The sequence below is a fragment of the Leucoraja erinacea genome, chromosome 20, assembly GCF_028641065.1.
Source record: "Leucoraja erinacea ecotype New England chromosome 20, Leri_hhj_1, whole genome shotgun sequence".
Lineage (NCBI taxonomy): Eukaryota > Metazoa > Chordata > Chondrichthyes > Rajiformes > Rajidae > Leucoraja > Leucoraja erinaceus.
The window spans coordinates 5,584,057-5,608,456 of NC_073396.1; the positions used below are offsets into that span (position 1 = coordinate 5,584,057).

The 24,400-nt window shown below is 46.9% G+C and overlaps 1 protein-coding gene across 4 annotated transcripts in view; it reads right to left on the reverse strand.

Annotated features, from left to right (window-relative positions):
• The window catches only part of slc29a4a (solute carrier family 29 member 4a), a 67,885-nt gene extending 60,575 nt beyond the window's left edge, over nucleotides 1-7,310 (reverse strand). For 3 of the 4 annotated variants that reach the window (XM_055651071.1, XM_055651072.1, XM_055651069.1), the window contains exon 1: nucleotides 7,174-7,310. The gene's annotated coding sequence lies outside the window, so the exon portion shown is untranslated. Of the gene's footprint in view, nucleotides 1-6,888; nucleotides 7,075-7,173 lie in introns of those variants that run through there. The other variant, XM_055651070.1, reaches the window with a different exon arrangement.
• Nucleotides 7,311-24,400: the final 17,090 nt, after the last annotated feature.

Sequence of the window (24,400 nt, forward strand, 5' to 3'; positions counted from 1 at the left end):
CGACTGCAACATGACCTCCCAACTTCTACACTCAATGCCTCAATACTCCGACTGATGAAGGCCAATTTGCCAATAGCCATTTTGACCACCCTGCGGTGCCACTTTCAAGGGACCTTGCACCTCCACTCCTAGATCCCTCTGCTCTACAACACTCCCCAGACCGTGACCATTCACTGTGTAGGTCCCTGCCCATGTTAGACTTCCCAAAAAGCAAGACCTCACATTCCTCTGTATTGAATTCCATCGACCATTCCTCAGCCCACATACCCAACCCAATCAAGATGGTGCTGCAATTTTTTTACAACCACTGTTGACAACACCACCCACTTTACACGCACATGTATCTCAGAGGTTTCAGGTATACAATTGTCACCTGTACCGAGGTACAGTGAAAAGCTTTGTTTTGCACGCTGTACAAACAGGTCATATATACCACACCACACAGTGGCGCAGCAGTAGAGTTGTTACCTCACAACGCGCCAGAGATCCGGGTTCCATCCTGACTACCAGTGTTGTCAGTATCCATTCGCGGGTCCAGGCAGCGGGCAGTCGATGGCCGCACAGCGGTCGGCTGCCTGCCCCTTTTACCGGGGTTACGTCCGTGCCCGCGCGGTGTCCCTGGAGAGGGAACACGCCGTGTCCACGGGGACTTCCATAAACGCTGGTCACCACGGGAGATCGAATGTATTGTTGATAAAAATGTTAATATTTTAATTTGATGACTTTGTTTGTAAAATGCCAATGTAGGCGATCTTTGATCGTGTTACTACTTAGTATTTTTGTTTGTTCTGAATAAAAGCATTTTGTATGAATTTTTAAAAAATAAATAAATAAATAAATAAATAAAAAAAAAAAAAAAAAAAAAAAAATTAAAAAATGAAGAAAAAGGTAAAAAGTATTGGAGACAATGTAATAATAACTGACAATATTATTAATTTAAAAATGTAAGACAGTAATGATGTAATAGATTATGTACCTATCTCCAATAAAAAATATTTTCAAAAAAAAAAAAAGTGTGGTCAGTATGTAGTTTTCACGTTCTCCCTGTGACCACGTGGGTTTTCTCCAGGTGCTCTGGTTTCCTCCCACATCCCAAAGATGTGCAGGCTTGTAGGCAAGCCGGCTCCTGTATCATGTCCTCAGTGTTAGGGATCATGTTCTGTATCATGTTCCCTGGTCCCCTGTATCCCCTGTATCCTGTCCCCTGTATCATGTCCCCTGGTCCCCTGTATCCTGTCCCCTGTATCATGTCCCCTGCTGTACGGGGATCGCTGGTCAGCGTGGACTCGATGGACCGAAGGGCCTGTTTCCATGCAGTGTCTCTAAAACAAACCAAACTGAACTTAATCATGCATAAATACAACCGATTCATAGAAACATAGAAATTAGGTGCAGGAGTAGTCCATTCGGCCCTTCGAGCCTGCACCGCCATTCAATATGATCATGGCTGATCATCCAACTCAGTATCCTGTACCTGCCTTCTCTCCATACCCCCTGATCCCCTTTAGCCAGAAGGGCCACATCTAACTCCCTCTTAAATATAGCCAATGAACTGGCCTCAACTACCCTCTGCGGCAGAGAGTTCCAGAGATTCACCACTCTCTGTGTGAAAAAAGTTCTTCTCATCTCAGTTTTAAAGGATTTCCCCTTTATCCTTAAGATTCAAACTCAAGGAGCTAAAGGGAAGGATATGGAGAGCAGGATATAGTTCTCAGCATTGTAGCGCACCAGTTCCATCGGCAATGCTTGAAATACATACGACAGATATCAGGGAACAAAGTCGCACACCAACATCATAACGCAAGACTTGCACAAGAGATAAATGATTCAACAGCTTCTATTAAAAAAAAAAATTCATCCCAGGAAATGGAGCCGGACTCTGCATACAAAGTACCCATCCAATACTGCTGATGTCTTTGAAAAGAAGAGAAAGTGGAATGACTGAGAACGAGAGCAATCACTGTGTGAAGTGAATGACAAAGACACTTTAGACAGGGCACAAGGACACATTGGAGGAGCAGCAACTCATATTTCACTTGGGTAGTTTACACCCCAGCGGTATGAACATTGACATCTCCAACTTCAGACAGTCCTTGCTTTCTCCCTCCCTCCCTCCCTCCCTCCCCTCCCCCATTCGCCAACTCATCTTACTGTCTCCGCCTACATTCTAACGTTGTCCCGCCCCCTCCCCCTCCCCCGGCACCAGTCTGAAGAAGGGTCTCAACCCGAAAGGTCGCCCATTCCTTCTCTCCGGGGATGCTGCCTGTCCCGCTGAGTTACTCCAGAATGTTGTGTCTACCAACAGGACACAAGGCGCTGGAGTAACTCAGCGGGTCAGGCAGCATCTCTGGAGAACATGGACAGATGACGTTTTGATTTTGGGACAGAGTGAAGAAGGGTCATGGAAACATAGAAACATAGACACTAGGTGCAGGAACGGGCCATTCGGTCCTTCGAACCAGCACCGCCATTCAATATGATCATGGCTAATCATCCAAAATTAGTACCCCGTTCCTGCTTGAATATCCCTTGATTCCATTAGCCCCAAGAGCTACATCTGACTCTCGCTTGAATACATCTGACTCAACTGACATCTGTCCTGACTCGAAACTTCCACTATCCATGTTCTCCAGAGATGTTGCCTGTCCCGCTGAGGTACTCCAGCATTTTGTGTCTATCTTCAGTAAACCTCTGATAGTTTTATATAATAGACAATAATACACAGTAGGTGCAGGAGTAGGCCATTCAGCCCTTCGAGCCAGCACCGCCATTCAATGTGATCATGGCTGATCATCCCCAATCAGTACCCCATTCCTGCCTTCTCCCCATATCCCCTGACTCCGCTATTTTTAAGAGCCCTATCTAGCTCTCTCTTGAAAGCCTCCAGAGAACCTGCCTCCACCGCCCTCTGAGGCAGAGAATTCCACAGACTCACCACCTTCTGTGAGAAAAAGTGTTTCCTCGTCTCCGTTCTAATTCTAATATATTCTATCAGGTCTCCCCTCAAACTCTGGCATCTCGGAGAAAACAATCCGTCCAACTTATCCTTGTAGCGAACACCTCCTAATCCAGGCCTCATCCTGGTAAACCTCTAGTGCACCTTCTCCAGAACCCCCACACACGTCCTGTGATGGAGCGACCAGAACTGTGCACAATTGCCCAACTAATGCAATGAAAGTGGTCGCAACGTTACTGTAGGAAACATTCACAAAGATATGGTGCACATTGGGTCCAAAGGAAATGCACTGAAGGATGCATTCGATGTCCAATAGAGTAATGAAAGGTTTAGACAGAAGAAGGGTCTCGACCTGAAACGGCATCTATTCCATTTCTCCAGAGATGCTGCCTGACCCGCTGAGTTACTCCAGCTAGATGCAGGAAGATTGTTCCCGATGTTGGGGAAGTCCAGGACAAGGGGTCACAGCTTAAGGATAAGGGGGAAATCCTTTAAAACCGAGATGAGAAGAACTTTTTTCACACAGAGAGTGGTGAATCTCTGGAACTCTCTGCCACAGAGGGTAGTTGAGGCCAGTTCATTGGCTATATTTAAGAGGGAGTTAGATGTGGCCCTTCTGGCTAAGGGGATCAGGGGGTATGGAGTGAAGGCAGGTACGGGATACCGAGTTGGATGATCAGCCATGATCATATTGAATGGCGGTGCAGGCTCGAAGGGCCGAATGGCCTACTCCTGCACCTAATTTCTATGTTTCTATGTTTCTATGTTTTTGTGCCCATCAAGGGTTAGTTTAGTTCATGGTCACGTGTACCGAGGTACAGTGAACAGTTCTGTAAAAGGGCACACGCTGGAAACATAGAAAATAGGTGCAGGAGGAGGCCATTCAGCCCTTCAAGCCAGCACATTCATTGTGATCATGGCTAATCGTCCCCTATCAATAACCCGTGCCTGCCTTCTCCCTGTACCCCTTGACTCCACTAGCCCCTAGAGCTCTATCTAACTCTCTCTTAAATTCATCCAGTGACTTGGCCTCCACTGCCCTCTGTGGCAGGGAATTCCATAAATTCACGACTCTCTGGGTGAAAACGTTTTTTCTCACCTCAGTCTTAAATGACCTCCCCTTTATTCTAAGACTGTGGCCCCTGGTTCTGGACTCTTTTTCCTGCATCTAGCTTGTCCAGTCTTTTTATAATTTTATATGTTTCTATAAGATACCCCCTCATCCTTCTAAACTCCAGCGAATACAAGCCTAGTCTTTTCAATCTTATTACTGCATTGCTGGGACAACCTATGTATCATTGAAACACTTGGGCGACATGGTGGAGTCGTTGCCTTACAGCGGCAGAGACGCGGGTTCGATCCCGACTGCGGGTGCTGTCTGTACGAAGTTTTTACCTTCTCCCCGTGGGTTTTCTCCGAGATCTTCGATTTCCTCCCACACTCCAAAGACGTGCAGGTTTGTACGTTAATTGGCTTGGAATAACTGTAAATTGTCCCTGTAGGACAGCGTTAATGTGCGGGGATCGCTGGTCGATGCAGACTCTGAAGGGCCTGTTTCCACGCTAGATCTCTAAACTAAAAATTAAACCTTGCACCCTAGGTGTCAAGTCAAGTTGAGCTGAATTTATTCTCATGAGTATTATTCGCAGAAGTATGGTACAATGAAAAAATGTCACACACAGCAACATCACAAACTCAGACAGACAGACAAAAACATCAATGATACATAACCCATACATACATTACTTATATCTTCTGTAAGAGAGTAAAGATGCTTCTAATATAAATAAAACCAAGTTGAATCTGAAAGTTTGGAAAGTAGGTTATTCCTGTTTTTTGATTTTTTAAGGTAGACAAAAATGCTGGAGAAAATCTATGGAGCGAAGGAAATAGGCATCATTTCGGGCCGAAACGTCGCCTGTCCATATTTCCCAGGGATGCTGCCTGACCCGCTAAGTTACTCCAGCACTTGGCATCTTTTTTTCACCTGTTACTTGTAACTGTTACACTGTTAGTTCCCTCACCGCCCCCAACATACATGATTGAGGGTTTGGACACGCTGGAGGCAGGAAACATGTTCCCGATGTTGGGGGAGTCCAGAACCTGGGGCCACAGTTTAAGAATAAGGGGTAAGCCATTTAGAACAGAGGTGAGGAAAAACCTTTTCACCCAGAGAGTTGTTAGTGTGGAATTCTCTGCCTCAGAAGGTAGTGGAGGCCAATTCTCTGGATACTTTCAAGAGAGAGCTAGATAGGGCTCTTAAAGATAGCAGAGACAGGGGATATGGGGGGAAGGCAGGAACGGGGTACTGATTGGGGATGATCAGCCATGATCACATTGAATGGCGGTGCTGGCTCGAAGGGCCGAATGGCCTACTCCTGCACTAATTGTCTATTGCCTAAAAAAAGAGGGGGGGGGGGGGGGGCGGGGTCTCGCCCAAGTCCTTCTGAAAACGTCCATAACTCTCTGCCCCTGCATCTAGCACCAGAAACTGTGCACTTACACTTGCACTTACAAGATCCAAACAAAAAAACAATTCTCACTCTTATTTTTTTTAATGTTTACTCTTATAATTCCGAGGGAACCTTTCAGTGTAAATAAAGGGGGGTCGGGGGGTGGACTGGAAGAATGATTGGAAAATTTGCAGTTTTGAAAATCTTTTTTAAGATGATAAAGGATAAAAAGCGTCAAAGGCAGGTCGCTGCTATAGGCGCCAGGGGGCAGTGTTACTAGTTTCTGCAAAATAGCCCCTTTTGAAATATAACCAAAAGCATCTTAAAAACATCTCTCTCTCTCTCTCACACACACACACACACATACACACACACACACACAGACACACACACACACACACACACACACACACACACACACACACACAGACACACACACACACACAGACACACAGCCACACACACACACACACACACACACACACACACACACACACACACACACACACACACACACACACACACACACACACACACACACAGACACACACACATACATACACACACACAGACACACACATACACACACACACACACACACACACACACACACACACACACACACACACACACACACACACACACACACACACACACACACACACACACACACACACACACACACACACACACACACACACACACACACACACACACACACACACACACACACACACACACACACACACACACACACACACACACACACACACACACACACACACACACACACACACACACACACACACACACACACACACACACACACACACACACACACACACACACACACACAGACACACACAGACACAGACACACACACACATACACAGACACAGACACACACACACACACTCACACCCAAATACAGAAACAAGCGAAAATGCACATTGGAAAATCAACAGACGAAACAACCAACTGTAAGTCACGTTTGCATTTTTGGAGGAAGGCATAAAAATAAATATATTTGATTTTTGAAAATACATCTCTCGCCTTTTAGTTAGTTAGACAGTACATCGCTGTCAAAACCTTCCCCGCATCTCAGTGAAATTACTGTCAACATCTTACAGGGAGAATTATCCCTTTCAGATACTAATTCTGTCTAGAAATCACAAATGCGCTTGATGTTTTACTGCAGGAAGGGCTCATCCGTGCAGTGGATGCCCCGGCGCTGGGTGGTACAACAAACAAACAGCAAGGTGTTCAGAACAGTTTGCAATGTTCCCAGCGAGATAAATCAAGACTGGAAACAAAATGTCAGCAGCGCTTGCATACATGTCATTGTGCACATCGCTGCATCCATCCCAGCTTCTGCCCCTCTGTGATGCATCAGTCAGATGCGTGTGTGTGTGTCCCTGCTCCCGTCTCAGCTTCACAATCCCCCCATGCCAAGATCATCCCACCCGAATGAAACCTTACCTTCGTATCGCTGCGACAACGGCCCCGTCCGCTTGCCTTGTGTGTATGTGTGTGTGTGTGTGTGTGTGTGTGTGAGTGTAGCTCTCTCTCCCCCTCTTCTCTCTCTGTGTCTGACTCGACTGTATCTCTATCCAGCCAGCCAGTCTAAAACAACAAGTTGCAGCCTTCAAAAGGTGGGACTTTCCTTTTCGATTCCAGCTTGAAATCTCTGTTTTGCCTCCCCTCCCCTCCCCTCCCCTCCTTCTTTTCGCCCTCTCCCTATAAAACCACAGCGATCGAACTCACAGTCACATCGCGTTTTCATCCTGGGGCGACTTCCAGCTTCTCCATCCAAGACGAAGAGGAGAGACTCTCTCTTCAATTCCTCGCCAGCGCCGTCTCTTTGCAACGAGGCGGAGAGAACGTGTGTGTCGGTGGGCGACTGTAAGCTGAGAGATAGAGAGACAGAGACTAAGTCTTAAACTCATTTGCTCGTTAGAGCGAATATTTGTTTAAGAAGGAACTGCAGATGCTGGAAAATCGAAGGTACACAAAAAAAAAAGCTGGAGAAACTCAGCGGGTGCAGCAGCATCTATGGAGCGAAGGAAATAGGCAACGTTTCGGGACGAAACGTTGCCTATTTCCTTCGCTCCATAGATGCTGCTGCACCCGCTGAGTTTCTCCAGCTTTTTTTTTGTGTACAGAGCGAATATTGATATGTTTCAATTAAATCGAGAACATTCATTAAAACACAACAGTCTGCCTTCCTTTACGAGGGAAGTCACGATTAGATTTTTTCCTTCCAAGTGAAAATCGCTTGGAGCCTGGAAGTTTAAGGGAAAATAGCCTTCAAAATAAAGTACCTATTTCCAAATCGCTCGTTTTTATGCCTGAAACCACGTCAAATGCGGTAACGTGTTTACTTTTCGAAGTGCTCTAGCTGCTCACATTTCAGATGGAGATATTTAGATACCTACTAGGCTAAGTGGGACCCGTTGGGTCCCAGCATCACACGGGAGGGCTGGGCCCCCAACGCAATATTCCACCTCCCCACCAATTCCAATATTGGTGGCCAGTGGGGGGGGGGGAGGGGTCTGGAGTGCTAGTATCGGCGTTGTGGGCTGAAGGGACTGGTTTCCAGAGGGCTAGTGTGGACATTGTGGGCCGAATGGATTTCTTGGGCTGGCGGCTCAGTCACTCAAGCCTGTTGTGCTGGCAGCTCACTCACTCACGGCTGGTGGGCTGGCAGTTGACACGGCTATTCCTTGAAGTCAAGATTAGACTTTTAATTATATAGAAGGCAAGGCAACTTTAATTAGGCAAGGCAACTTTAATTAGGCAAGGCAACTTTAATTAGGCAAGGCAACTTTAATTAGGCAAGGCAACTTTAATTAGGCAAGGCAACTTTAATTAGGCTAGGCAACACAGCTTTAGCATTTCCAAACCAAAGCCAACACAGCTTTAGCATTTCCAAACCAAAGCCAACACAGCTTTAGCATTTCCAAACCAAAGGCAACACAGCATTAGCATTTCCAAACTATATTTTCAAACCACATTAAGGGCACTGACAGGTCAGTAAAACCACTCACAGTTTAGTAGACATGTGTTCAGTGTTGTTCTCAGCTCTGACTGAGAGACGTGACCCTCTCGCTCCCCCATCTTGCAGAGACTAACTGAGGCACTCAACACTTCCATGTTTTATAGTCCCTCCGGAAGGGGGGGTGGCCTTCAGGAGAGAGAATCTCAACATTTTTTAAACACTAATAACTCTTTTATTTTTCATTGATGGGAAAGTCCTCTTGTCCTGCGCAGCGGAGGGGGACTCTAAGATGGCCAAAAACCACAGCCGTAAGTGGCAGCGTTTTTTTTCTAAAATCAATATACAGAACAACAGGGAAGTGGTCAAGATCAGACTTTTAGTAATATAGACAATAACCTTCTAAACTTCGCTGATGATAATAATGGATTCGACCAATTCATTGTCATACAGCACGGAAACAGGCCCTTCAGCCCAACTTGCCCATGCCGTCCATCGTGTGTAGTCCCACCAGCCTGCGTTTGGCCCGTATCCCTCTAAACCCATCCTATCCATGTACCTGGCTGAATGCTAGTTTTAAACCTTGTGATAGTACATCTGCCTCGACTACCTCCTCCTGCAGCTGGTTCCATGCACCCACCTATGTCTTTAACCTACAGGCCTTTAGCAATGCTGTGAGAAAATTGTGGATTAAAAGCCTTCATTTTAAGTCTTCAGTTTATATTTTGCCCTCTTCATAGGTGGCAGGGTGGCACAGTGGTAGAGTTGCTGCCTTACAGCGCCAGGGACCCGGGTTCGATCCTGACCTACGGGTGCTGTCTGTATGGAGTTTGTACCTTCTCCCCGTGACCTGTTCTGGTTTCCTCCCAAGTCAAGTCAAGTTTATTTGTCACATACACATACAAGATGTGCAGTGAAATGAAAGTGGCAATGCCTGCGGATTGTGCAAAAACAACAGAACAGAACAGAATCTGTATTTACATATTAGAGAAAAAACAGCAATTTTTAAAAGACACAACACAACAGTAAATTAGTCCCTGTTGAGATAAGAGTTTACACAGGACTGTGGGAAGAAACTCCGTCTAATCCTCTCTGTTTTCACAGCATGGCAACGGAGGCGTTTGCCTGACCGTAGCAGCTGGAACAGTCCGTTGCTGGGGTGGAAGGGGTCCCCCATAATGTCGCTGGCTCTGGATCTGTGCCTGCTGGTGTATAGGTCCTGCAGGGGGGCGAGTGTAGTTCCCATAGTGCGTTCGGCCGAACACACTACAGTCTGCAGAGCCTTCCTGTCCTGGGCAGAGCAGTTCCCAAAGCAGACGGTGATGTTGCCGGGCAAGATGCTTTCTACAGTCCCAGAGTAGGAGCACTGAAGGATCCTCAGAGAGACTCTGAATTTCCTCATTCCAACGATGCACAGGTTTGCAGGTTAATTGGCTTCAGTAAAATCAATAATTGTCCCCAGTGTGTAGGATGGTGCTAGTGAGCGGGTGATCATTGGTCGGTGAGGACTCGGTGGGCCGAAGGAATAGGTGACATTTCGGGTCGAGACCCTTCTTCAGATGGAGAGTCATCCTGCCTTCTCCCCATACTCCGCTATCTTTAAGAGCCCTCTCTAGCTTTCTCTTTAAAGTATCCAGAGAACCTGCCTAAACAGAAGATAGACACTAAATGCTGGAGTAACTCAGCGGGTCAGTCTGTAGTTTAGTTTAGTTTATTGTCACGTGTACCGAGGTACAGTGAAAAGCTTTTTGTTGCGTGCTAACCAGTCAGCGGAAAGACAATACATGATTACAATCGAGCCGTTCACAGTGTATAGATACATGATAAGGGAATAACGTTTAGTGCAAGGTAAAGCCAGCAAAGTCCGAGGGTCACCAATGAGGTAGATAGTAGTTCAGCACTGCTCTCTGGTTGTGGTGGGATGGTTCAGTTGCCTGATAACAGCTGGGAAGAAACTGTCCCTGAATCTGGAGGTGTGTGTTTTCACACTTCTGGGCTGTAGGAATGAAGAAGGGCCTCGACCTGTTCCTTCTCTCCATAGATGCTGCCTGTCCCCGCTGAGTGACTCCAGCTTTCTGTGTTTATCTATAGCTGTAATCAGGAATCGGAATGCAAATTGAATTATCCTCTTCCCTGCTCTGCTCTGACGACCTGGACTTTATCAGAAGAGAGCAGGCCTGCTGAGTGACCTGGGGCAAAATGGTTTGCCTTAAGAGACCATGTACATCAACCAGCCTGGCTTATCAGTGAAATGTCTCCTAATTACATCACAGACTTACATAACTTACATAATTGCACAAAATGAATATCACATGAGTGTGTTCCTGGCTTCTATGGGGCACGAACAAACAGTAAAACAATCATCTTGCAAAAACAAACTCGCAGTAATCAAATATAGTCAATGTGAATCATGACGCAGCTATAATGGGACCTGGAGGTTTATTAATGAAACTGTCCATGGGTAGACTGTGACCTGCTGAACCTGAAATGCTACACTTGTCACTTTACCTCCCCTGCGACTCCATCCAAGGGCCCAAGCAGTCTTTCCAGGTGAGGCAGAGGTTCACCTGCACCTCCTCCAACCTCATCTATTGCATCCGCTGCTCTAGGTGTCAACTGCTCTACATCGGTGAGACCAAGCGCAGGCTTGGCGATCGCTTCGCCCAACACCTCCGCACAGTCCGCACTAACCAACCCGATCTCCCGGTGACTCAGCACTTCAACTCCCCCTTCCATTCCATACCCGACCTTTCTGTCCTGGGCCTCCTCCATGGCCAGAGTGAGTCCCACCGCAAATTGGAGGAGCAGCACCTCATATTTTGTTTGTTTAAGAAGGAACTGCAGATGCTGGAAGAGTAGATAAAAATGCTGGAGAAACTCAGCGGGTAAGGCAACATCTAAGGAGCGAAGGAATAGGTGACATTTAGGGCCGAGACCCTTCGACCCGAAACGTCACCTATTTCCTTCGCTCCATAGATGCTGCCGCACTCGCTGAGTTTCTCCAGCATTTTTATCTACCTTCATATTTGGGTAGTTTACACCCCAGCGGTATGAACATTGACTTCTCCAATTTCAGGTAGTCCCTGCTTTCTCCCTCCTTCCCCTCCCCTTCCCAGCTCTCCCACAGCCCACTGCCTCCGCCTCTTCCTTTCTTCTTCCCACCCCCACATCAGTCTGAAGAAGGGTCTCGACCCGAAACGTCACCTATTCCCTCGCTCCATAGATGCTGCCTCACCTGCTGAGTTCAGTTTCAGTTCAGGCCCTTTCACACCAGTGCCAATGTAAAAAAAAACTATCGGGTGGCACCATGGTGGTAGACCTGCTGCCCTCACAAGGCATCACAGCCTGGTTTCACAAAAGCTCCACCGAAGACCGCAAGCAATTGCAGGGAGCAGTGGACGCAGCCCAGACCATCGCACCGACCAACCTCCCTCCCATTGACTCTGTTAATACCTCACACTGCCTCGGCAAGACCAGCAGCATTATCAAAGACGAGCTGCACCCTGGCCACTCCCTCTTCTCCCCCCTCCCATCAGGTAAAAAGGTATAGAAGTGTGAAAACGCACACCTCCAAATTCAGGGAGAGTTACTTCCGCCAGCTGTTATCAGGCAACTGAATCATCCCACCACACCCGGAGAGACCTCACCATCTGAGCTCCTATCTAGCTCGGACTATTGCAGAACCTCGGACTATCTTTGATCGGACTTTACTGGACTTTATCTTGCACTAAACGTTATTCAGGTTATTCCCTTTAACATGTGTCTGTACACTGTGGACGGCTCGATTGTAATCATGTCTAGTCTTTCCACCGACTAGATAGCACGCAACAAACGCTTTTCACTGTACCTCGTTACATATGACAATCAACTAAACTTAACTTGACCCAGCGACCCGGATTGGATCCTGACCTGTGTGAGTGGTGTCTGTCTGTGTGGAGTTTGCACCATCTCGCTGTGACATTGGTTCTACATTAGCCCACTTTCTCATCCACTCCCGACACACGAGAGGCAATTTACTGCTTTACAGCTTCCCGTGAAATGTCCCCTCACCTCTCACCTTATGCGGTTATGGGGAGAAGGCAGGAGAATGGGGTTAGGAGGGAGAGATAGATCAGCCATGATTCAATGGTGGAGTAGACTTGATGGGCCGAATGGCCTAATTCTGCTCCTATCACTTATGACCTTAAACTAATTTGTCCGCAAAAACCAAACTATTGGATGAAGTAATCCATTCTTGAACACAAATGAAGATCCAGGTAACATTCAGGCATGGGCTGACATAAAAACAACCAGGTAATGTTACTTTAGTTTAATTTAGTTTAGTTTGGACAGGCTAGATGCAGGAAGATTGCTCCCGATGTTGGGGAAGTCCAGGACAAGGGGTCACAGCTTAAGGATAAGGGGGAAATCCTTTAAAACCGAGATGAGAAGAACTTTTTTCACACAGAGAGTGGTGAATCTCTGGAACTCTCTGCCGCAGAGGGTAGTCGAGGCCAGTTCATTGGCTATATTTAAGAGGGAGTTAGATGTGGCCCTTGTGGCTAAGGGGATCAGAGGGTATGGAGAGAAGGCAGGTACGGGATACTGAGTTGGATGATCATATTGAATGGCGGTGCAGGCTCGAAGGGCCGAATGGCCTACTCCTGCACCTAATTTCTATGTTTCTATGTTTCTATGTTTAGTTTATTTGAGGAAGGAACTGCACTTGCTGGTATAAACCAAAGATACACACAGAATGCTGGAGTAACTCAGCGAGGCAGGCAGCATCTCTGGAGAGAAGGAATGGATGAAGAAGGGTCTGGACCTGAAACGTCACCCATTCCTTCTCTCCAGAGATGCTGCCTGTCCCCCTGAGTTACTCCAGCATTCTGTGTCTATCTTAGTTTAGTTTAGTTTAGTTTAGAGATACAGCATGGAAACAGGCCCTTCGGCCCACCAAGTCCACGCTGACCTGCGATCTACTGTCCTACACACTAGGGACAATTTTGCAAACCAATTAACCCACAAACCCAAACACCTTTGCAATGTGGGAGGAAACCAGAGCACCTGGAGGAAACCCACACTGTCACAGGGAGAACGTGCAAACTCCACACAGGCAGCACCCGAGGTCAGGATCGAACCCGGGTCTCTGGCTCTGTGAGGCAGCAGCTCTACCACCGTGCCAACTAATGGGGGTATTTGGGATTAAGAAGTGAGACAAGGATGCAGATCACTGGCAAATCATTTGGAGAGAGTTGTGCCAACAAAGCAAAAAAGAAAATTCTACTTGAATTCTTCACAAGAAATAAATAATTCAGGCCTACAAGCCCAGACCTGCCGTCTCGACAGCATCGGACCAGAACCGAGATAGGAACAGATTTAAATGTAAACATATCGTAAAATTCAAGTTCAGATGACCAATATATTAATAATCAGAACAGTCTCTCCCAGTTGAAGCTGGAAAATGTAAATTAAAATAAAGACGGATATAGTATCTTAGTTCAGTTTAGTTTATTGTCACGAGCACCGAGCTACAGTGAAAAGGTTTCTTATCTCAGTGCTGCTTAAATGGCATGAACTTTGAACTCTACATTTAAGTAGCCTCTGGCAACCCCCCTCCCTATTCTTGCCCAAACCCCCGTTTCATTCCCCTCCTTCCCCCCCTTTGTCCTCTGTGCCTCACCTGGACTTGTATTCATTTATCCCCTTCCCCTCCCCCTCCATCCTTCCTCTGGCTTCACAATTCGCAACTTCACACCTTCTGTTTGTTCATTCTTGGTCTACCCCCCCCCCTTGCATGTGTCCACCTATTACTTGCCCCCCCTTGTCCCCCCCCCCCCCTCTCCCCCCCCCCTCCCCCCCCCCCCCCCCACCCCACACAATCAGTCTGAAGAAGGATCTCGACCCGAAACATCACCCATCCATGTTCTCCAGAGATGCAGAGAGTGGTGAATCTCTGGAACTCTCTGCCGCAGAGGGTAGTCGAGGCCAGCTCATTGGCTATATTTAAGAGGGAATTAGATGTGGCCCTTGTGGCTAAGGGGATCAGGGGGTATGGAGAGAAGGCAGGTACGGGATACTGAGTTGGATGATCAGCCATGATCATATTGAATGGCGGTGCAGGCTCGAAGGGCCGAATGGCCTACTCCTGCACCTAATTTCTATGTTTCTATGTTTCTATGCTGCCTGACCTGCTGAGTTACTAAAACACTGTGTGTATATTTTGTAAACCAGCATCCGCAGTTCCAAGTCTCTTCTTCTTAATACTTAATAATTACCACTTCTTAATGCTTGTTAATTCCCTTAATCACCAAGTTGGGATTTAAAAAGAGTTTTTTTTTTTGTGTGTTTTTTGTTTTTGTTTATTTTATTAGAAGTTAATACAGTACAAAACAATACAGTGGAACCTCATTTTAGGTGGCAACTAGGTCATACCGTAATCCATTCAATGTACAACCTCTAGTTTTATGTTTTGAGAAGGAAGTAAGCAAGACAAGAAAAAGAAAACAATAGAAAGGGGAAAAAGAGGAAAAATAGATGGTAGAGAATAGAAAAACGTGAAGTGTGTATATATATATAAAAAAAAGAAAAAGTGGAAAGTAGAAATAGGAGCGAAAGGCCCCTTCAAAGAGAAATTTTCAAATCTTTATTCGGAGATGTAGATCTATCCACGGCATGAACTGAAATCAGCAACCTTTAATCCGCAAATCCAAAACATTCATATTACGGAGCGAATGGTCGACCCATCAATGTCGAAACAACGGGGGAAAAGGACAATTAATTTCAACTTGTCCACTGGTTGCAAGCTGCAACTTGAGTTAGAGCTGAGTACATGAGCATTGAATAGCCATGGGTACATAAATTAATTGCTTCAATAACAAATCATCAAAAAGAGCAATTACTGAGTGGCCGATCTATGGCATTTCAGTGTTTAAGAGGGAACTGCAGATGCTGGAGAATCGAAGGTTACACAAAAAAGCTGGAGAAACTCAGCGGGTGCAGCAGCATCTATGGAGCGAAGGAAATAGGCAACGTTTCGGGCCGAAACCCAAGGGTTTCGGCCCGAAACGTTGCCTATTTCCTTCGCTCCATAGATGCTGCTGCACCCGCTGAGTTTCTCCAGCTTTTTTGTGTAACCTATGGCATTTCAGTGTTCCGCTATAAATCATTTTTTGAAAATCAAAAAAAAAAAATGTGGATGCTGGGATTCTGAAGTGTTGGGCCAGACACAAAATGCTGGAGTAACACAGCGGGACAGGCAGCTTCTCTGGAGAAGGTGACGTTTGAGGTCAACACCCTTCTTCAAGATTCGTAGAGTTCCTCCAGCATTTTCTGCCTATCTTCGGTGTAAACCAGCATCTGCAGTTCCTCCCATATTTTGTCTGCTCCACTGGGAAATCTCCTGAAGGTGTGCCGACTTGAAGAGGTTCTCCTCCTCTCACCCTCTCTCGCTGCTCCCCCTCTGTGCTTCCTCCGGCTCTGCAGCTAACCTTCCATATCTCTGTGTCTCCCTCTCCCCTCAGTCTGAAGTAAGGTCTCGACCAAAAACATCGCCCATTCCTTCTCTCCAGAGATGCTGCCTGTCCCCGCTGAGTTATTATAGCCCCGTCCCACGGTACGAGTTCATTCCAAGAGCTCTCCCGAGTTTAATAAAAAATCAAACTCGTGGTGAGCACGGAGAATGAACGTAGCGGGTACGTCGGAGCTCGGGGACGTCTCTTTGGGCTAACGGCAGGTACTCGGGGGGACTCGCTAACGGCAGGGAAGCACGGGAAGACTCGTGAAGATTTTTCAACACGATGAAAAATGTCCACGAGAGCCCCGAGTACTGACGAGTGGCCATTACCGTAAATCTCCGAGTTCGAATCAGGGCAAACTTCGGGAGAACTCTTGGAATGAACTCGTACCGTGGGACAGGGGGTTTTACTCCAGCATTTTGTGTCTATCCTTGGTGTAAACCATCATCTGCAATTCTTTCCTACACATGAATCTTTTAAATCTCTTATCCATCTGTAAATCTAGCACTATTCCTAGATTACGCGTGTGGTATCTTTCCTATTATACCTGAGCTTCAGTTGATTGTATTTGCATACAGTATTATCTGACTAGATTGGAAAGCATGCAACACAAAGTTCCCGATACTCTGGAGAAATAGCAGCCTATAACCAATACTTAATTAAATAATTCATATGGGAAAGCAGGAGATGAGGCAGCAGCTCAGCCTTGATTTAACTGAATGTCAGAGTGGACTCGAAGGAACAGAAGGAACTACACCTGCTCTTTCTAATGGTCTTAACAACTAAATTTGTGTGGTAGAGTTGCTGCCTTACAGCGCCAGAGATCCAGGTTCGATCCTGACTACGGGTGCTGTCTGTGCGGAGTTTGTACGTTCTCTCAGTGTGACCTGCGTGGGTTTTCTCCGAGATCTTTGGTTTCCTCCCGCACTCCAAAGACGTTCAGGTTTGTAAGTTAATTGGCTTTGTATAAGTGTGAATTGTCCCTACTGTGTCAGAGTCCAAGTCAATGTTATTCGTCACATGGACCCGAAGGTGCAGTGAAATGAATTTGCCAGCAGTGATACTCGTAAAAAGAACACACAATACACCATAAGATTCAACACAAACATCCACCACAGCATTCTTCACAAAGTTCAGCCAGTCCTCCTCCTCCTCCTGTGTGTGTGTGTGTGTGTGTGTGTGTGTGTGTGTGTGTGTGTGTGTGTGTGTGTGTGTGTGTGTGTGTGTGTGTGTGTGTGTGTGTGTGTGTGTGTGTGTGTGTGTGTGTGTGTGTGTGTGTGTGTGTGTGTGTGTGTGTGTGTGTGTGTGTGTGTGTGTGTGTGTGTGTGTGTGAACCACTCAATCCGTGGTTGAAAAAATAACCTCTGGTAAACCACCTTTAATGCTTCTGATGAGGCTCATCGCCCAGTGCTGTTGGATCCGGGATTCCACTGCATTAGAGGTGGTTTAATGGGATGCCTCTCAACCAGGCTGGGATACATCCCCTTAAATCACCAGAGAAGCGTTTTTTTTACACCGAAGATAGACACAAAATGCTGGTGTAACTCAGCAGGACTGGCGGCATCTCCAGAGAGAAGGAAATAGTTGACGTTGCGGGTCGAGGCCCTTCTTCAGACTGAGAGTCAGGGGAGAGGGAAATCTAGAGATATGGAAGGGTAAGGAGTGAAAACGACAAATCAAAGCAGATGATTGATAAGGAAATGTGGAATGGCTCATCGTTAGCTGAGGGGAAGGTGACAACGAGGCAACCATTAATGATTTAGATGAAGGGATTCAAAGTAGCATTAGCAAATTTGCAGATGGCACAAAGCTGGGTGGCAGTGTGAACTGTGAAATGCTATGAGGATGCAAGGTGACTTGGTTGGGTGAGTGGGCAGATGCATGGAAAATGCAGTTTAATGTGGATAAATGTGAGGTTATCCACTTTGGTGGCAAAAACAGTAAGACAGATTATTATCTGAATGGTAAGTTGGGAAAAGGGGATGTACAACGGGATCTTGGGGTCCTTGTTCATCAGTCACTGAAAGTAAGCATGCAGGTGCAGCAGGCAGTGAAGAAAGCGAATGGCATGTTGGCCTTCATAATAAGAGGAGTTGAGTGTAGGAGCAAAGAGGTCCTTCTGCAGTTGTACAGGGCCCTAGTGAGACCACACCTGGAGTATTGTGTGCAGTTTTGGTCTCCAAACTTGAGGAAGGACATTCTTGCTATTGAGAGAGTACAGCGCAGGTTCACCAGGTTCATTTCCAGGATAGCGGGATTGTCATATGCTGAGAGAATGGAGTGGCTGGGCTTGTATACTCTGGAATATAGAACGATGAGAGGGGTTCTTATTGAAACATTTAAGATTATTAAGGGTTTTGACACGCTAGAGGCAGGAAACATGTTCCCGATGTTGAGGAAGTCCAGAACCAGGGCCACAGTTTAAGAATAAGGGGTAAGCCGTTTAGAACGGAGACAAGGAAACACTTAGACGAGGAAAAACCTTTTCACACAGAAGGTTGAGAATCTGTGGAATTCTCTGCCTCAAAAGGCAGTGGAGGCCGGTTCTCTGGATACTTTCAAGAGAGAGTTAGATAGATAGAGCTCTTAAAGATAGTGGAGTCAGGGGATATGGGGAGAAGGCAGGAACGGGGTACTGTTTGTGGATGATCAGCCATGATCACAGTGAATGGCGGTGCTGGCTCGAAGGGCCGAATGGCCTACTCCTGCATCTGTTGTCTAAACAGTAATACATAATCAAGAGGACAGTAGAACTAATCGGAGAACTAGGATGTGGGAGGATTGATAAGGGGAAGGTGGCAATGAGGCATAACCTTTTCACACTAAGGGTGGTGGGTGTATGGAACGAGATGCCAGAGGAGATAGTTAGTTGAGGCAGGTACTATTGCATCATTTAAGAAACATTTGGACAGGTACATGGATAAGACGGGTTTAAAGGGATATGGGCCAAATGCAGGGAGGTGGGACTAGTGTAGATGGGACATGTTGGTCGGAGTGGACATGTTGAGCTGAATGAATGGATGATTGAATGAATGAATGATTGAATGAATGAATGAATGATTGAATACAAGTCACAGTGAAATTCTTTGCTTCCATACCCATGGTATGCCAATAGTCGCTACTTAAAGGGCACTGACAAAGTTAGGACGAATACACAGTATCCGTGCCAGGTCCCCCTTTGTTCTCCCCCCCCAACGCGGGGTCCCCATTGTTCATTGACCCAAGGGCATTTTTCCACACTGTATTACGCTACAACTCCATCACCTGCTACCCCACTTTAAATCGAGACCCCAGCACCTCCTGTGTAGGAAGGAATTGCAGATGCTGATTTAAACCGAAGACAGACACAAAATGCTGCAGGAACTCAGCGGGACAGGAAGGATCTCAGGAAAGAAGGAATGGGAGACTTTTCGGGTCGAGACCCCTCTTCAGACTGACACCAGACTGACACCAGTCTGAAGAAGGGACTCAACCCAAAACGTCACCCATTCCTTCTCTCCAGAGATGCTGCCTGTCCCGCTGAGTTAAGGGCCTGTCCCACGAGCATGCGACTCTATGCGGCAAGCGCGACCTAACCAGAAGTGGGGGCCGCGCGGAGATCGAGTTAGTGACATGAAGTGCGAGCGAAGTCCGCGGGAAGTTTGCGCGTGACGTACAGCGTCGAGGCGGCTGCGGGCCGGCAGGCCGTTGCCGCGCGGAATTTTTGAACACGGTCAGTTTTTCGGAGCCTATGACACCTGCTCGCTCAGTACTTTCATTCTCCGTGTTATGGGGTAGAAATTGGTTATTGTTTTCCAGGTTTAGGCCCCTACACCAACTCTCCCCAACTTCTACAGATGCACCATTCTACATAGCGCAATGTCGGGACCAGCTCCGCACAACTCTATACGGCTCCGGCGATCGAAGTGGGACCGGCCCCGCAAGGCCGTACGGCTCAAGTGACCACGTTAGGTTGCGCTTGCCGCATGGAGTTGCTCAGGTCCCGCTTGCCGCATGGAGTCGCATGCTCGTGGGACAGGCCCTTTATTTACTCCAACATTTTGTGTCGTTCACCAGCGTCTCCTTATCAGTTGAATCACCCAGTCTCTCTGCTCTTCAGAATTTCTAAGATGTAGCAATTTTCTTATCTGCCACAAATGGATGAATGGAGATGCATCGCAGATGTACAAACAATTGTATTCTGTGAACTGTTGTTGCCTTTTTCCAGAGTTCATCTCTGGACCAGATAAACGTATGATAAATATCTACGCAAGTGAGACTGGCTTGGAAGTGGAGAGCGAGAGAAATCTTGGCTCAGTGTGATTTATTGTAGCAATAACAAATGGCCATGTTGCTCTGTACTAAGATGTATCGTTGACTCACCTGCTCGCTCGGTACTTCCATTCTCCCGTATTATAGGGTGGAAATTGGTTATTGTTTTCCAGGTTTAGTCCCCTACACCAACTCTCCCCAACTTCTACAGATGCACCACAGAAAGCTTTTTATCAGGATGCACCACAGCTTGGTTTGGGAACAGCTCCAACATCCAAGACCGCAAGAAATTGCGGCGAATTGTGGACGCAGCCCAGGCCATCACACAAACCATCTTCCCCTTCCATTGTCTCCATTTATACCTCACGCTACCTCGGCAAGGCCAGCAGCATAATCAAGGATGAGTCGCACCCCGGCCACTCCGTCTTCTACCCTCTCCCATCTGGCAAGAGGTACAGAAGTGTGAAAATGTACACCTCCAGATTCAGGGACAGTTTCTTCCCAGCTGTTATCAGGCAGCTGAACCATCCTACCAGAACCAGAGAGCGGTCCTGAACGACTTTCTACCTCATTGGTGACCCTCGGACTCTCCTGGACCGGACTTTGCTGGCTTTAGCTTGCACTAAACGTTATTCCCTTATCATGTATCTCGACACTGTAAATGGATCGATTGTAATCATGTATTGTCTTTCTACTGGATAACACGCGACAAAAAGCTTTTCACTGTATCTATATACACAATAAACCAAACTGAATTGAAGGAATAGCGCTCTACCCGATGTGGGAAAACTGAACAGGTCCCCAGATTGGATCTTGCGGTTCTCATTTGGTTGATTTGGGTGGGAAGAAGCTGTTCCTGAACCCGGAGGTCACAGTTTTCAGAAACATACCTCCTTCCCCATGGCAGGAGGGAAATGGGAGCGTGGACAGATGGTGTTCACCTGCTCCTTGTTTAATTCATGTCCAATAATCGATTCCCATCACTAAACCATTCCCCTCCTTTGAAACCATTGATTTCCCAGCTATCAATCCTGAAACTTGACATTTGCTCCAATTCCTTTTCAGCTGCTCCGTCAGGAGGTGTCATAAGGTCATAAGGTCAAAAGGTCATCAGTGATAGTAGTAGAATTAGGCCGTTCGGCCCATCAAATCTACCCCGCCATTCAATCAAGGCTGATCTATCTCTCCCTCCTAACCCCATTCTCCTGCCTTCTCCCCATAACCTCTGACACCCGTACTAATCAATACTAATCCGTACTATCTATCTATCTCTGCCTTAAAAATATCCACTGACTTGGCCTCTACAGCCTTCTGTGGCAAAGAATTCCACAGATTCACCACCCTCTGACTATCCTTGCAGTAGCTGATTCATTGATAGATTCATCAATAACAGCCAATGTTCAGACCTCAATGACTCTCCAACCACTTTGAATCAATAACTCTTATATGCCTACTGAAATAACAATATTTAAGCGGCACGGTGGCACAGCGGTAGAATCGTTGCCTCACAGCGTCAGAGACGCGGGATCAATCCCATCTACTGGTGCTGCCTGTACGGAGTTTGCACGTTCTCCCTGTGATCGAATGGGTTTTCTCCAAGATCTTCGGTTTCCTCCCACACTCCAAAGACGTACAGGTTTGTAGGTTAATTGGCTTGGAATCAATGTAAAATTGTCCCTAGTGTGTGTAGGATAGTGTTAATGTACGGGGGATCGCTGGTCGGCGCGGACTGACTCGGTCTGGCAAAGGGCCTGCTTCCGCGCTGTATCTCTAAATGAAACGAAACTAAATTTAAGACAGATTGTTCGGGTCACTACAGGGTAATGTTTCATAAATATTAAACATTCATTTCCACCACATCTGTGAACATTTTGATTTCCTCAGAATAACATTAACCTGCGTATCTTGTTTGAAACACGTGTGTTAATTCCCCGTTTTGCGCCAAATTCATTTGTTCAATTCAATTCTTCGGCTGATTATTTTTGTTGGCATAAGTTAAAGATAATTTATTGCAATACAAAAACTTAATTGGAGGCGTAGCTATACTGTTGTTGCCTCACAGCTCCAGAGACCCGGGTTCGATCCCGACTACGGACTCTTCCTGTACGGAGTTAGTGCGTTCTCCCCGTGACCGCGTGTGTTTTTGATGTGTTCTTTCTCATTGTACCGCTGCTGGCAAATTCATTTCACTTGTACTTCATGTGCAATGTGACAAATAAAACTGATTATTGATTGTTGTTGAGATTCACCAACACTACCACGGGTCAGGGGGCAGTTCCCCCCCCCCGCCACGGGTACCATGTGATCCCGTGCTACCTGCTCCGTGGTCGGATAGTCGGCAACTAAACCGTCTCCCTCAACCTGGTTTGCTAGATGAGGAGGGGGCTGTGGACCCCCAGCAGGACCAAAAATAAGACCTGTCAAAGGGCGGATGGTTCTTGGTTCTTGGTTTCTTGGTCTTCCAAAATATTCCAAATGGAATTTAAACTGGAGGTGGTACCTCATGGTGGTACCCCATCTACCCCCTACACCTCTCTCCCCCTCCTCTCCCCTACCCCTCTCTCCTCCCCCTTCTCCATCTCCCTCTCCTCACCCCTCTCCCTCTCCTCCCCCCCTCCTCCCACCCCACCCCTCTCCTCCCCCCCCCCCTTCTATCTCTACCCCACCACCTTCCCTCTCCCTCCGCCCCCTTCCCCCTACCCCTCTGTCCCTCTTCCACCTCTCCCCCTACCCCTCCCTCCCCACTCTCTCCCCCTCTCTCTCGAGCTCCTAGCGAGCCAACGGCCATCCACACTTCAGTAGAAGTTGCGATCACTGTCGTTGAGAGCCGCTGAGAGGATTCTCCCCACGCCCGGAGCACCATCACCCAGCGAAGAAGGGCCTGTAACATCGGCCCCCGTAGTGGAGACTGCGGAGGCCTCAATAGTCCCGACTATGGGTGGACAACTGGATGGGGACTGGACTTTGTGCCTTACCTCATAATGGGAACCACTGTGGGGGGATGGTTTTTATGTCTATTGTTAAATTATTTAATAATGTGTCTTATCTTTATCTGTGTGCGGCATGGCAAGACACATTTCACTACACCAATTAGTGTATGTGACAATAAATGTCCTTTGTCCTTTGTCCTTTTGTACATAGCATTGTAAGGAACTGCAGAATCACCGCCCCACCACAGATTCAACACCCAGGGGACTAGTTGTGGAAAGTGGAATGGGTCAGACACGTGTCAATGGGGCTGGCTCAGAGAGACGTCTCACATGCGTTGGGCCGCAGGGGCTGTTTCCGTGCTGCATAGCTCCACAACTCCATGCCATTAAAGGTTTCAGAGCAAACGGCCCAGGAGCCGGATCCTGTACAAACACAATGTTCCTGCTTTACATTATACAAAGTATAGGCGCAAGTTTTTTATTATCACAAGCCATTTAATTAATACACTCCTTAGGGATGCACAGCATGTACTTGCCGTATAACAAATGCCAACTTCAATCACCGCGCAATGATTTGTCAATGAAATCCCTCATAGACCAAGACCATACAACATCAATCCAACTGGCGGAAACACAGAAAGGAACAGAACTGTCAAAGGACTGCAGTAAATAACTAATCCTTCATGATCTCCTTAAATGACTTAAAATTCCGTGGCTAGTTGAAAGGCCTGGATAGAGTGGATGTGGAGAGGATGTTTCCACTAGTGGGAGAATCCAGGACTAGAGGTCACAGCCTCAGAATTAAAGGATGTTCCTTTAGGAAGGAGATGAGGAGGAATTTCTTTAGTCAGAGGGTGGTGAATCTGTGGAATTCTTTGCCACACAAGGCTGCGGAGGCCAAGTCAATGGATATTTTGAAGGCCGAGATAGACAGATTCTTGATTAGTACGGGTGTCAGGGGTTATGGGGAGACGGCAGGAGAATGGGGTTAGGAGGGAGAGATAGATCAGCCATGTTTGAATGGCAGAGGAGACTTGATGGGCCGAATGGCCTAATTCTGCTTTTTAACGTATTGGCAGCGTGATTGACAGATCCCTGCACGTACAACAACTAGGACTTGACAATGACGCCAAACCCTGCGCCTAATTCTACCATCACTTATGACCTTATGCCCTCGTGACCTGGCACCCAAAACTGCTCACAATATTCCAAATGTGGCCTTGCCGGCATCTTCAGTTCCTTGTTTCTACATTCCAACAGGTCAGAGCTGGCCTCTCTCTGTAAGCTCCCACAGCCATGTCATAAGGTCATAAGTGATT